Source organism: Dermacentor silvarum, chromosome 5, assembly GCF_013339745.2.
Source record: "Dermacentor silvarum isolate Dsil-2018 chromosome 5, BIME_Dsil_1.4, whole genome shotgun sequence".
Classification (NCBI taxonomy): domain Eukaryota; kingdom Metazoa; phylum Arthropoda; class Arachnida; order Ixodida; family Ixodidae; genus Dermacentor; species Dermacentor silvarum.
The window spans coordinates 110,408,083-110,420,786 of record NC_051158.1 but is presented as its reverse complement, the minus strand read 5'-3'; positions in this window follow the sequence as shown (position 1 = coordinate 110,420,786).

Genomic DNA, 12,704 nt, shown 5'->3' with positions numbered 1-12,704 from the left:
GACTGAGTCCATATAGGTAAGAGGAGGAAGGAAAACTCAAGTTTTTCCACTTCATCACCAGGAGGCGCAACTTGCACTTCTTTTACTTGAAAGGAGAGTGCTCACTTGCACTTGTGAGTGTTCACTCCAATGAACACCCCACGAAGCTGTCTAAGGCTTACTGTGCATTACATTTCGCCAGCTTTCATGTGCTTGCTTCATGTTACAGTTGAAACGGTGCTTTCTTTTTTGATAATTCATTGGCACAACTCTTTGAGACCTCTGTGTAAGACATACTGTTGTCAACAACTAAAGTGAGAACAATCCAGGTAAAGTATGATCTCAAGAAGCCAGGATACAAGACTTCAAATATTTCTATCAACTTTCAATTGAGGCATACCTAAGCTGTGCCTTGCGTTGCTTAAGAAAAAAACTAATTCCTCTGTGTGGCCTATTTTTGTTTTCATTAGAACATGTTAATAAATAATTTTTGTGATTTTTTAAGCTCAGCATACCTTCTTCAGTGCCTACATGGCACAGGGCTGCAAGTAGCAGCTGTACTTCTGTACCACACAGCATTTCAATCAACTTTCAATTGTGGCATACCTAAGCTGTGCCTTACGTTGCTTAAGAAAAAAACTTTAATGGACAACGATAACTCGGTTCAACTGTCCGATATCCTTTCAAGACTGTTTGCAATCATTTGGTCAAAACAGGTTGAGTGCTAGCAGGAAAAGAATGAGGGTCAGACTTCCCTATCTTGGTTTGAGTGACCAATATATGCAGTGTTGTATGTTGGTGAGACTTCAGAGATCACATATATTGTTTGTTTCTTGTTTTCATGCACAAAGTCTTAACTTAATCTTAACTTTCTGAGATTGGCCGTCTCGCGTTAGCCAAATTTTGCTTCATGGTACAGGAGGGCCTGAATTTTTTGCCATTGTCTCACCTGTAAATATTGTTATCAGGTCTACTTGAACATTTAAAAATTTTTTAGCTATTTTATCTTTTTTCCCGCACTCTGGAATAAATTTGGAATGACTGGTTTACCTTTATCTCTGGCCACAAAGAGTACATTTCTAAAAAAAGGATGAATATGAAATGTTATTTAAGTCAAAGCCCTAGTGAGTATCGTAATATAAGTAATAAGAAATTGGTTGGCTGAACTATCCACAATTCCAGCATATCAGAAACGATATGTGGGCTATGCATCTAATTTTTTGTGCTTAAATCAGAATTCCGAGATATCAAACTCGGCATAGCATGTACAATACGTTGGGAATTAGTGTTAATCCCCTTCAAAGGAGTTTGTCAGTAGTCATATGCACACTGGCAAGAATATTTCTCAATCAAAAGCCTCTCTCTCTCCGAGCAGGATGTTAAACTTCACCCCACACACCGGCCCAAGCAAAAGAGTGAAGATCCCAAAGGAAATTAGAAATAAAATCAAAATTCTGGCCCTGCCAAAGAACATGGATGTTCATATTGCTGGCTGTCGGCGAGCCAAAAGCAGAAGCCCTACAAAAATCACTTGCAGATAAACCAACGGCATATACAGACACGCCACCCGTCGGAGGAGACAGGTATGCGATAGTGGTGGTAGATGTCAGCGGCAACACCCTATGGTCCGCAACCATAAGGGCTGGATCCATAGTGGAAGTCGAGGAGGCGGCCGTAACGTGTGTGACCCGCATTGAAGGCACCAGATTTATTGTGACAGACTCCATGTCGGGCAACCAATAGCTTCTGGTCTGGCTGCATTGGCCTAGCTGCAAAAATAACCCCGGTAATGAAGCCGCAGCCCGCGTAACCACAAACCGGGCGGAGGGGCAGACTTCACCAGGGAACCAAGAAGAAGAGTACCTAAGCTACGGAGACGGTCTCAATAGACTGAGAGGAAAGACACCATGCAGTACCCCGCACCTTGCAATGCGCTTGATAGGGAACAGTCAATCGCCATAAGAAGGGCGCAAACTAGATGCATCTTGAGCCCTAGACAGCTCGATGCCATTCTCATGGACAGTAGCATTTTGAGCTGCAGGCATTGTAGCCTAGAACAGGCTGGCCAGGAACACATTACGGGGGGGGGGGGGGGGGGGGGGGCCATAACCCACCACCCAAGAACCTCGTGCGACGAGCCCACTCAGCCAAAGAGTGTGAGAAGAGATTAAGGAGCCTAGTTCATGAAGAACAAGTCAGGCTGGCGGAATGGGTGGCCCATGGGTCCCAACCTAGCTCCCTCCCCGGCCTGGCATCCCCCTTTCCCTCCTCCTATGTTTAATGAAGTTGCTTCCTCCCCGGCCTTGCACTTCTTTTACATCTTGAAAGGAGAGTGCTCACTTGCACCTGAAGTCGCCGGTTTGCTGAATTATCCCCAACTGGGAAATGCTGCAGGCAACCTATAGAAGGCTGGATCATTATACCATATATATATATATATATATCTTTTTTTTGGGGGGGGGGCTATACAAGATCTAAAAATCGCCTTTGGCAGATGTCTCATTTGTAGTTCTTAGTTCTTGGACTGGATGAGAAATTTCATTAGTTGATAACTCATTAATTTGTGGCATTTATTGCAAGTTACGAGTTATACCTGGTGAGTTTGCAAGGCATATTCACTTGTGACAAATTCTGTTTCCTGTTTCAGGATGTGCGTCATCAAACTTCCAGTAAAAATGTACTGTTGTCCTTCTGAATTTTTAAACTAAGTGTTCTTTTATGAACTGAAGCTCGAAAAATAAATGGAGCACCACTTTATTTTCTCGCACACTTTGGGAATGAATGTCTTGAAACTGGTGTCATCCTGTGAATTCTCTTCAAGTGGATACGCCTTGTGAACTAGCGTGCTATAAAATTTTGAAATTGCATTCTGTGTTGTAAATTAATGCGTGAAAAAACTTCGTTCGTGTTCGATTCGATGGCGTTCATTCTGAGCATTGCCTCAGCTCGCAGCGCGATCATTTCTCAGCAGAAATGAGCTAATTATGCTTTTCAGTGTTCAGGCATCCGATGTAATCACCAGATCGCCATGGCCCCTTTGGAGTGCCATGCACATGTTTCCAAATTAAAAGGGGAACTGAAAGATTTTTGAACTTGGTGTAAAAAAAACTAATTCCCAATCTGTACACAATGCTGCCATGAATGTGCAAGCCATATGTTAATCTGCTGCATGCTGCCGGGACCCTATAACCTCATGTGTGCTCACTTGCACTTGTGATATGACGAACAGCCTTTTTTTGTAGCAGCAATAATTTACTAATCTTTAGATGGTATCGTCTCACAGAGTTTACAGAGCACGCCGCAAGCTTTGGCTAAACGGGATGCAACAAGTTCCACATGTTCATTCCACATTAATTTTTGATTAAATATAACACCCAAGGTTTTGACGTTAGGAACAAGTTCAATTACTTCAGAGCCAACCTGCAACAGTATGTCTTCACTCAGATGCTTTTGTGGAGGTGCGAATGAAGCTTCAAAGAAATGCCCCGAAACCCATAATCAAGTGGTCTCTCAAGCAGCTTTCAAAACCCATGCTCTTTTTCCGCCTTAGGCAACGTGTGATGATCTTACATGAAATGTGATAGTCCATAGATGCCACATATAAGGTACACATGTGCAGGCCCTTCCAGATTTTCTAGAAAACAGGGAAGTGCTCAATTAATCAATCAATCAATCTTTATTTCGCATTCATTCATTTATAAAAAATGAACGCTGGGACAAGAACTAAAAGCTGCTTGTTTGCAGCTTGACAAGGTTCTTGCCCATATTCATGACAACGGGGACATAATAAAATAAGGTTGTACACTTTAGTGTGTGCAATGTACAATCTATGACAGAGTTTAAGTGAAAATGTGTAAGGTAAAATACACAATCTGTGTTACAAAGCAGTGTGTTTAGTCAGTAGTAATGACATATATGAATATGCAGTATATATCAGATATACATAATTATTTTCGATTGCTGAAGGGTTAAAATTTATCATATTACATTCTATTAACATACGAAAACACAGGCAGCAAATAAAGGTGTGTATAACTGTCTTGCAGGTTACATCCTCTATGCGAAAATGTTACACATGGTAAAAAACGGGAAAAGAAATATTGTAATTCTTGTTGAGATACAGATGTATAACTACATAGAAGCACCAGTATTCTTGCATGTTATTAAAAACCTAAAACCACTTAATTAAAGGAGGTAAGTAGTGACTTCTCATAGCCAACGGAACGCTATGAAAATAATAACTCAATTTGAATTAGGAAGTCTCGTATTGTTTTCCGAGTAATTTCAGATATATCGACACCGTTTTCATGTAGTTTATTAAGAATGGGACGCGATTGGTTAAATGATTCGATCCATAATTCGTACGGGAGAGTGGTAGCAGCCATCTCTTTCTTTCCCTAATGTTGTAGGATAAATCTGTTGGTTCTGTTAGGTTGCACAAACCCAAGAACGCTTCATTGTTATACTTAAAATGCCTCTGCCATTTAAGGGCAAGGTTAACTTCATATAAACTTGGTAGACAAATTATATTAAACTTCGAAAATAGTTCAGATGTATGTGCATCGAATGGTGCGTTTGCGATATGACGAACAGCCTTTTTTTGTAGCAGTAATAATTTACTAATCTTTTGCTTTGACGCTGTACCCCACACAAGGTGGCAATACATTAAATGAGATGAGAATAGTGCATTATAAAGCATCGGCTTAGCTTTAGATGGTATCGTCTCACGGAGTCTACAAAGCACGCCGCAAGCTTTGGCTAAACGGGATGCAACAAGTTCCACATGTTCATTCCACATTAATTTTTGATTAAATATAACACTCAAAGTTTTGACTTTAGGAACAAGTTCAATTACTTCAGAGCCAACCTGCAACAGTATGTCTTCACTCAGATGCTTTTGTGGAGATGCGAAAATAACAGCTTTTGTTTTTGTTGTATTTAATTTGAGAGCGTTGACCTTGCTCCATTCGGCCAATTATTTCAGTGTGACATTTGCCAACAACGAGAGATCGCCGAGATTACAAGACTGAAAAAATAGGCTGGTGTTGTCCGCATAAATTATGAAGTTCGCATCATTAGATATGTTGACAGTGTCGTTAACATATATATTAAATACTGGCCCTAGTATACTTCCCTGGGGAACGCCCTGTGTAATTTCCTGGAGACGTGTCTTGTGATGAAATTGAAACGAGTTGTTTTCTGTGGTTAAGATAAGATTGTGAAAGCTTCAAAGAAATGCCCCGAAACCCATAATGCTCTAGTTTAGTAAGCAAAGTGATGATTAAGCCTATCTAGTGGAGGTTGTCAATTTTGACATGTCCTGCCTGTTCTGTCGATTCTCCTTGGTCACACTCGGGCACCTTTGTCAGATGCCAGCCTCGAAAGGTTTTGTTGATTAAAGGAATGCTTTTTTGCCCTCTTGGCCTAGTACGAGGAATGAGAAAGGTAAGTAAGTGTGCCAGGAGTGGAAGGCGTACTGTGAGGAGCACATTCTACAACTGCTGCAATAGCCCGCACGATTCCTTGGCAAATACCAAGAGTGATTCTAGGCAGGTGCGGTGCGGCCATGTAGACCACCACCAAGTGGTCAGATCTGCTCCTGGAAGCTCGGCACCTCTTCCTGGCGGAGGTGCTTTCTCCACTCCATTGTGTGCCAGACGGTCTTCTTGGCCATGGATCATATAGGTTGCTTGCACTCTGGGGCAGCTGTGGCCGCAGCTGGGAGTGCCACATGTTTAGTTGTCAGCGTAAACATCTTGATGACATGCCTTTGCTTGGCATCTTCTGTAAATGTGCAACTTTTCTGGCACGTCTGGCGTGAGGGGCAAAGCACCAGACTGCAGCCGGAAAAGAAGCATCTTGATCGCAGCTAGGTGTGCAGGGTTACCATAAGCATATCTGCAGAAATAGAAAGGGGCTAAAAATAGCTAGGGCATTGCAATTGGTACTGCCCCAGGTGCGAGGAACCATATGAGTTGAGAAACGGGAAAAGTAAACATTTCACAATCTCCCTATTAATAAGCTAATTTTATCTAAAAAAATGTTTTTCCAGAATTTCGTTGAAGGCGTCACACTCATTCAAGCTTGTTAATTGCTGTTTATTCCTACTCGATGCATGATAGATAGATGAAAAGTATTTCAGGTCCTTTTGAAGAAACATCTGAAAGGTTCGACAAGACCGTATGACAGCTGCAAATGCTTTAATTGGTTTGCTGCCCAACCTTCCAAATTTTATTTCGGGGATTTAAAGAACCTAGAACACCATTTTCAGAAATGCGGTGATTTCCACGTGGAAAATACCTGTCGAACAAATTATTTGTTAGTGTATATCTTCTGCCATTGCACTATCCCTATTTATCAGCATCCCCTTACACGTTTCATTCGGCTGCTGGGCTTGACTTTCCATTTGCATTTCGACGGAGCCGGAATGCGAAAAAGTTCCTGTATATAGATTTAGGTGCAGGTTAAAGAACCCTAGTTGGTCAAAATTATCCCTCACTACGGCGTCACATCTCGTAGCCTTTTTTTTTTTTGGTTTAACACTTCTTCACCAACGGGCGTCAAAATAATATAAGCCCTGTATTAGCCCAGCCCTGGACAGTAGAACACCTTTGATGTCTGTAGACTCGATCACTCTGGAAACTGTTTAATCAAGTGCCCGTAGGCCAGCCTCGATGAACAGCTACATGCATGCGTGCATATATACGTGCCCCCTCACAAACTCCGTGCGTACAGATAGAAAAAAAAATGAAATGAGGAGGGTATTTCCATTATGCACCGCTAATTATCAGTGATATTTTTAAGCTGGAGTCGTGCGTAATTAGCGGTGGACAGAGGATTAGCTTTCACCTCGCACGTAAACCAAGGACCAGCTTCAGACCTGCGACAATTTCGGAAGCCGTAAGCTGGTCTCGGAGTATCATCACTCGGAGTATCATGACAAGCGGACATAGTGCCACGGCCACTGGATCCAGTGGCCGTGATAGTGCAAATTGAAGGCCTTGTTACAATTATTTCACGCGATGATTACGTGCTCGCGCACAGCTAGTCTATTTGAAAGTACCACTTCGCATTAGGAATCGGGATTGGCTCTTGTTTTCGTTTTCGACAGCAGCGCCGCTCACTCCTAGCGGTCAGACGCAGGTCTACGAGGTAGGCTGTACTAAAATCCCTAGATTTTCTGCAAGCAACAAAATATCTAGCGACTTTAGGCTGTACTATTCACTCGACGCTTCACCGTGCTCCCTCAGGGGTTGCAGAATCAAGTGTCATTTCATTCTCTTGATCTCTCTCTCTTTATTCGCAAATCGCAATGGTAAAAGCGGCAGCGTCGTCTTCGAAGAGGGGCGCTCAGTACTGCTGCGTCGTCGACTGCCACAACAGCTTCCACAAGATTAAAGGTAGAGATCCACCGGTGAGGTTCTACCGTTTCCCGGGAAGGTGGTATGAACGGGAGTGGCGACGAGCGTGGGCCGATGCCGTCCGCAGAGTCAAGTAAGATGCTGTCCCATTCATGCATCCCAGTTCCGCGCAATCTGCGCTTACATACGTACGAACTGTCTAGTCATTTCGCATCTAGTGAAGCCGTCTCTGGGGGAACGCATTCTGGATGCAGTGCACGGCCGCGCTGGCAGGTATCGTCCCTGCATCATTGCTGAAGAATACACATATGCCTGTGATGAGGGGTGCTGTACCTTTAACACTGTAGACAGTGTCAGAGGCAAAATACAGGTATGAATTGGAAAATGGCTGCAGGCATTTTGCCGTCGTACAGTTATTATTGGGTTTCGAGAACTTTGTCTTTCGCCATAGTGTCCATTCCAAGCCTATTTTCAACGGGTAAACCCTTGCCAAGCCCTGCATCAGCTGCAGTTGTAAATGCCAACCCAGCGGATGCCTTGACAAGAAAAAGGAAGAATTGGACAGCACATCATTGAATGCTCTTTTAACTGAATTTAAGGAGGCAAAGAAAGAGCGGGCCGATCGCTTTGACAAGAAAATGCTCTTGTTAGAGCGGCTGGTAACAGCTGTCGAGAAGGTTGCCTGCCACAACGGCTTCTGAATAAAAATTTCCAAGAAAAACACTGATACTTATGTGTGTGCATATTGTGTATTATTATCAGATAACACAAGACAACCATACAAAGTAGCCTGGTACTTGCAGCAGTGGCGTAGCCAAGGGGGGGGGTTGGGGGGGTTCAAACCCCCCCCGAAATTTTTTCCGCAACCCCCCCCCCCCCCCCCCCTACTTACCCGCCCTTTGTTTTCGTCGCTTCGCGCTGACATAATTCATGAAACCGGTGCTACTATCACAATTTCATTCCTGGGCGCTTCCGTTTGGTTGGTAATTTATAGCGAATCATGTCTGCATATGGAAAAAACTGTCACGGTGTTTGTCAAGGCTTTGACACTCTGTGAAGTTTTGGGCGAGAATGTGGCGGCCGCATTCTGAAGCAACAAATGTGCAACAAATGAAGCAACAAATGCGGCAGCCGCATTTTAGATGATGGCGAAAACGCTCGAGGCCCGTTTACTTAGATTTAGGTGCACGTTAAAGACCCCAGGTGGTCGAAATCTCCGGTATACATTTCCGCCGCTTCCCTTCAGGTGCTGGTTAGGCCGCGCTCGCGCAGGATCTAGGCTACGTTTACACTTGGTCTCGAAGCTGTAGGAAGCGGCAAAATCTTGCAAAAATCCGCCCGCCTAGGCGGCAAAACAGGCAGAAAAACAGGCTGCGAGCCAAATCAGTCTCGGGCCGATTTTTTCGCCATGGCGAAGCGGAAACGCGGCGGAAAGTCGTTCTGCTTCACTGCAAGCTACACTTGCATGTAAACAACTGGTCGTAAAATTGAACATGGCACCAGAAGTGTAGGCTGTAATGCTGATCGACGCGATCAAGAACCAGCCCTTGCTCTACGACAAGAGTGGCACTACTGTCAGCAATACTCGCGATAGTATTCAATGTCGCGCGACCGGAGGTGCGGCAACGAAGCCTTGGCGTGAGCCAACTTCTCGCGCTTTTGCAAAGCCAGGCGAACCCACCACCGCCGTTTCCGAGGTGTCCGCGTCTTCCGTTTATTCATTGTCCATTTCTAGAAAACAAGTAGGTAGAAGTATAAGAGCCATTTCTTCTTCCACTTCCACGGCAGACAATAGTTAGGCAGATTCCTCGTTGGCGCTCCATAATTCTCCTCGCACGTGTACGGCATGTTGCAGAAGTCGCGGGGTGCTTTTCTCGTCGCGACGATAGATTGGGAGCGTAGGTCTCACGTAGGACGCGCAGGCTTTGGCGAGCCCCAACACAACCCAGTGAACCACAAATATCCATTGGATGTACCACAAAAGACCAAATATCCAAGACATTTAACGACGTCCAGTTTACATCTATAGTATGTTCGACTAGTACGTGGCAGTCAAGGGTCATCCAGAGGACGTCGAATGTCCTTATGATTTGGACATCTCTTGCACATTCAAAGCTCTCGTGCATGGATCGTACATTGTGCGTTATGAGTCGATGCACGCACTATACCGCAGAAATACAAGCAAATTGTCTCTAATGCCTAACAATGGGAAGCTAGGAGACCAAAAGCATTAAATTAATTATTTTGCAATTTAGCACGACCTTTGCACGCACTGCTGGAGGTCTAGGTAACGTTGCTGCCGGACACCGCGCGCAAAAGCCAATACTTTCGCCATTTTTTCGCTATGCTTTCGGTCTCGGTTACGTCATTTTCTTTCTCATACAAAGATGCTTTATTTTTCAGTTATATCTATTAGTACATTGTTGAAAATACGTAACCTTTAACTTGCTGATGTATTACGACAGTTTATAAAGAAAAAAAGAAGCTTGAACTCGCAATAGCTTTGACTTCGCATCGCCACTGATATCAATTCAGCAACACGCGCCTCGATGCAAGTGCGCAGCAATAGCTTCCTGGCGAGAGCAGCGTATGCTTTATTTGTGTCTTTTCTACTTTTGTGTGGTTGACCATGGCCCAAGTACGTATATACTAGGCAGAACTGTACAGTTGCGTGCTGAAATTTAGAGCTGTGCTTCTGACTGCTATTTGTGGTACGTTTGTTCGCCTTGCGGAGCGCTTACGGGAATGTTCTGGAGGCAATGTTTTGATGGTTAATTTTCGCACATGTTTGTATCGCTTGGTTTCCAGCGTTCCTCTTCAAGTGTCAGGGATATTTCTCATTTGCACTGCCTATCTCTAAGTCTCTGGCAGCATTATGTTATTGGCACTTTTGTGATCTGAGAAGCTGCCTGACCAAGTTGCCTATCAAGATGAACATTCCATCTCTGGATTCTGCTTGCGTGGAATTTATTTTACCATATATTTTTCAATGCAGCGAGAAAGTACCTGGCTTTATATCTTGAATCCGATGGCCCCAGAAGCAGGTGCTGGCAAGCAGGCCATGCACTTTTGGTCATTAATTAGTATGTGATACTACCTCTTACTAATCAGTTTTATTCTTTTTAATTATAATTGTGGCACTGTGCCTACTAGTCATTTTGTGCCTACTCGTTACTTGTGTTTTAATAAAGTTTAATTTTCAAGAATCTGTTTTTGATTACGTGTTTTTTTTGGATCCGCGTTTAACCTGTTGGTATACAGCGAGAACATGTAATGAATAATTTCATACATGTGCGTGGCTGGGGGCCGATCATTTTGTAATAAAGCTTTATCAGTTGTATAAATAAAAAAGTAACATTGGTATGACATTGTGAGTTTCACTGGTGTGCTTACCTAGTGCTTACTGAACTCACTATTTTTCATTTATCCATTGCAGGATTTGTAATGATGCATAATGATCAAAATGCGGATTTACGGTTTTCTTAGCACAGTTTTCGCATTTTGATGAGCGCTAGAACTATATATAAATGTTGACAGTCACTTTAGCGAACACTGAAGAGGATGAAGGCAGAAGCCTGCGCACTCACGAAGCATTAATTAAATTATTTGTCATTCGCATGCGTTGTTACTTCTATTGTTTTCTCCTACCAAAGTTGTGGGCTCGAGTGCCTTAATTACCTGTGCCTTAATTAACTTCGTCATAATTAACACCAATGGTTGCGGGCTCTACTCCCACCAAAGGTCGAGCGTTTGAGTGCCTTAATTGTATCTTAATTAACTTTGTCTTAATTAACACCAAAGTCGTGGGTTCGACTTCCACCAAAGTTCGAGTGCCTTAATTAACTCTGCCGTAATTAACTTGCCTTAAGTAACTTCGCTCTAATGAACACCCAAGGTAGTGGGTTCGACTCTACCTTCACCATGTCAATTGGAATCCAACTTGGAGATAATTTGGAGATGTGGCCGGTTCGCCCATATCTCCAAGTGGTTTCGACTCCCAACAAAGGCCGTGGGTTAGAGTGCCTCAATTAACTCTATCTTAATGAACTGTGCCTTAATTCGCTTCGACTTAATTAACACCAAAGGTCGAAGGTTCAATCCCCAATTTTGGTGCCATTGAATTTTGGTGATGAGACGCTGGACATCGGATTTTTCGACCATTGAGCCATCTAAGGATTTCACCTTAAGTGTTGCAGTTTATATTTTCACATTCACACGTTTACACGTTAACAAAACATTTCAAGCAAAGTCACCAGCTACATGCCGACAATGGGGGTAACTGTGCCATTAGTGTGCCTCAGCAGATGTACCATCGAGGACAAATTAAATGCGAACAGCGGAGTGTGTGGCCGAAGCATAACTAAAGGTATACTGTGCATGTCGTCGGCCAGTCGTTGTGCAAGTGCGTGGGGATGTAGTTCTCAAGGAAGAGTGCAGCGCTGCTCGCCCTATTGCGATAAACGTCACCCGTATTTTGTCCGAAAGTTGTTTTCTCATCTCTCCTCGGCAGTGCCATACCCACCTGGCAGTACAGTGTTATGGTGACTAGCACCATCGCTACATCTGTAGCGTGATACAGCTGACATGCACCCAGCTTGCTAACGTGCATTGTTTTGCTTTTGTTACCACCATCAAAGCTGCCAGTGTCTAATCGTAATTTGAATGGCACGAAAAATGTATTGCATTGGATGCGCAACAACAGTGCTAGCCACCTTAAAAGTAATCACAGATAGGAATGGCACTGCAATGGCGGGGTGAGAATACAAGCTTCCAACAAAATACAGGTGACCTAATACGCACTAGGACAAGCAGCCCCGCACTCCGCATCGAAACCACATGCATGTGTACAATCATCGCTGACCGACGCCACACTGTGCTTTTAGTTACGTTTTGGCCACACACTCTGCTGTTCGCATTTCATTTGTATTCAATAGTACATCTACTGTGGCACTCGCAGGTATACAGCTCATTATAGCGTCAGCAGGAAAGATCCACTAGATGTTCTATGGACCTCCTGCGTCCCCTAAAAGAACATCTATTAGAGGTTACTTATGTCCAGCTGCGACATCCTTTCAACGTTAGAGCAACGTGATCTGGATGGGACTTAGATTATCCATGGTACGTATTTGTAACGTTGTTTGGAGAAATATAGATATCTATAGGATGTGTGCAATGTCTCAAACATGATGTTCTATGGACATCTATGGTACATTAATGGTTCACTGGGAAGGGCCAGCTCGGGTTTCAGCTGTGGTGTTCCCGTTGCCCCTTTGGTGTCCTGGAGGCGCCGACAATACCAAATGATGAAATGTTATTACAACTTGTAAATAAAAGCTATTAAAGAAATATTCTCACGCCTAGGCA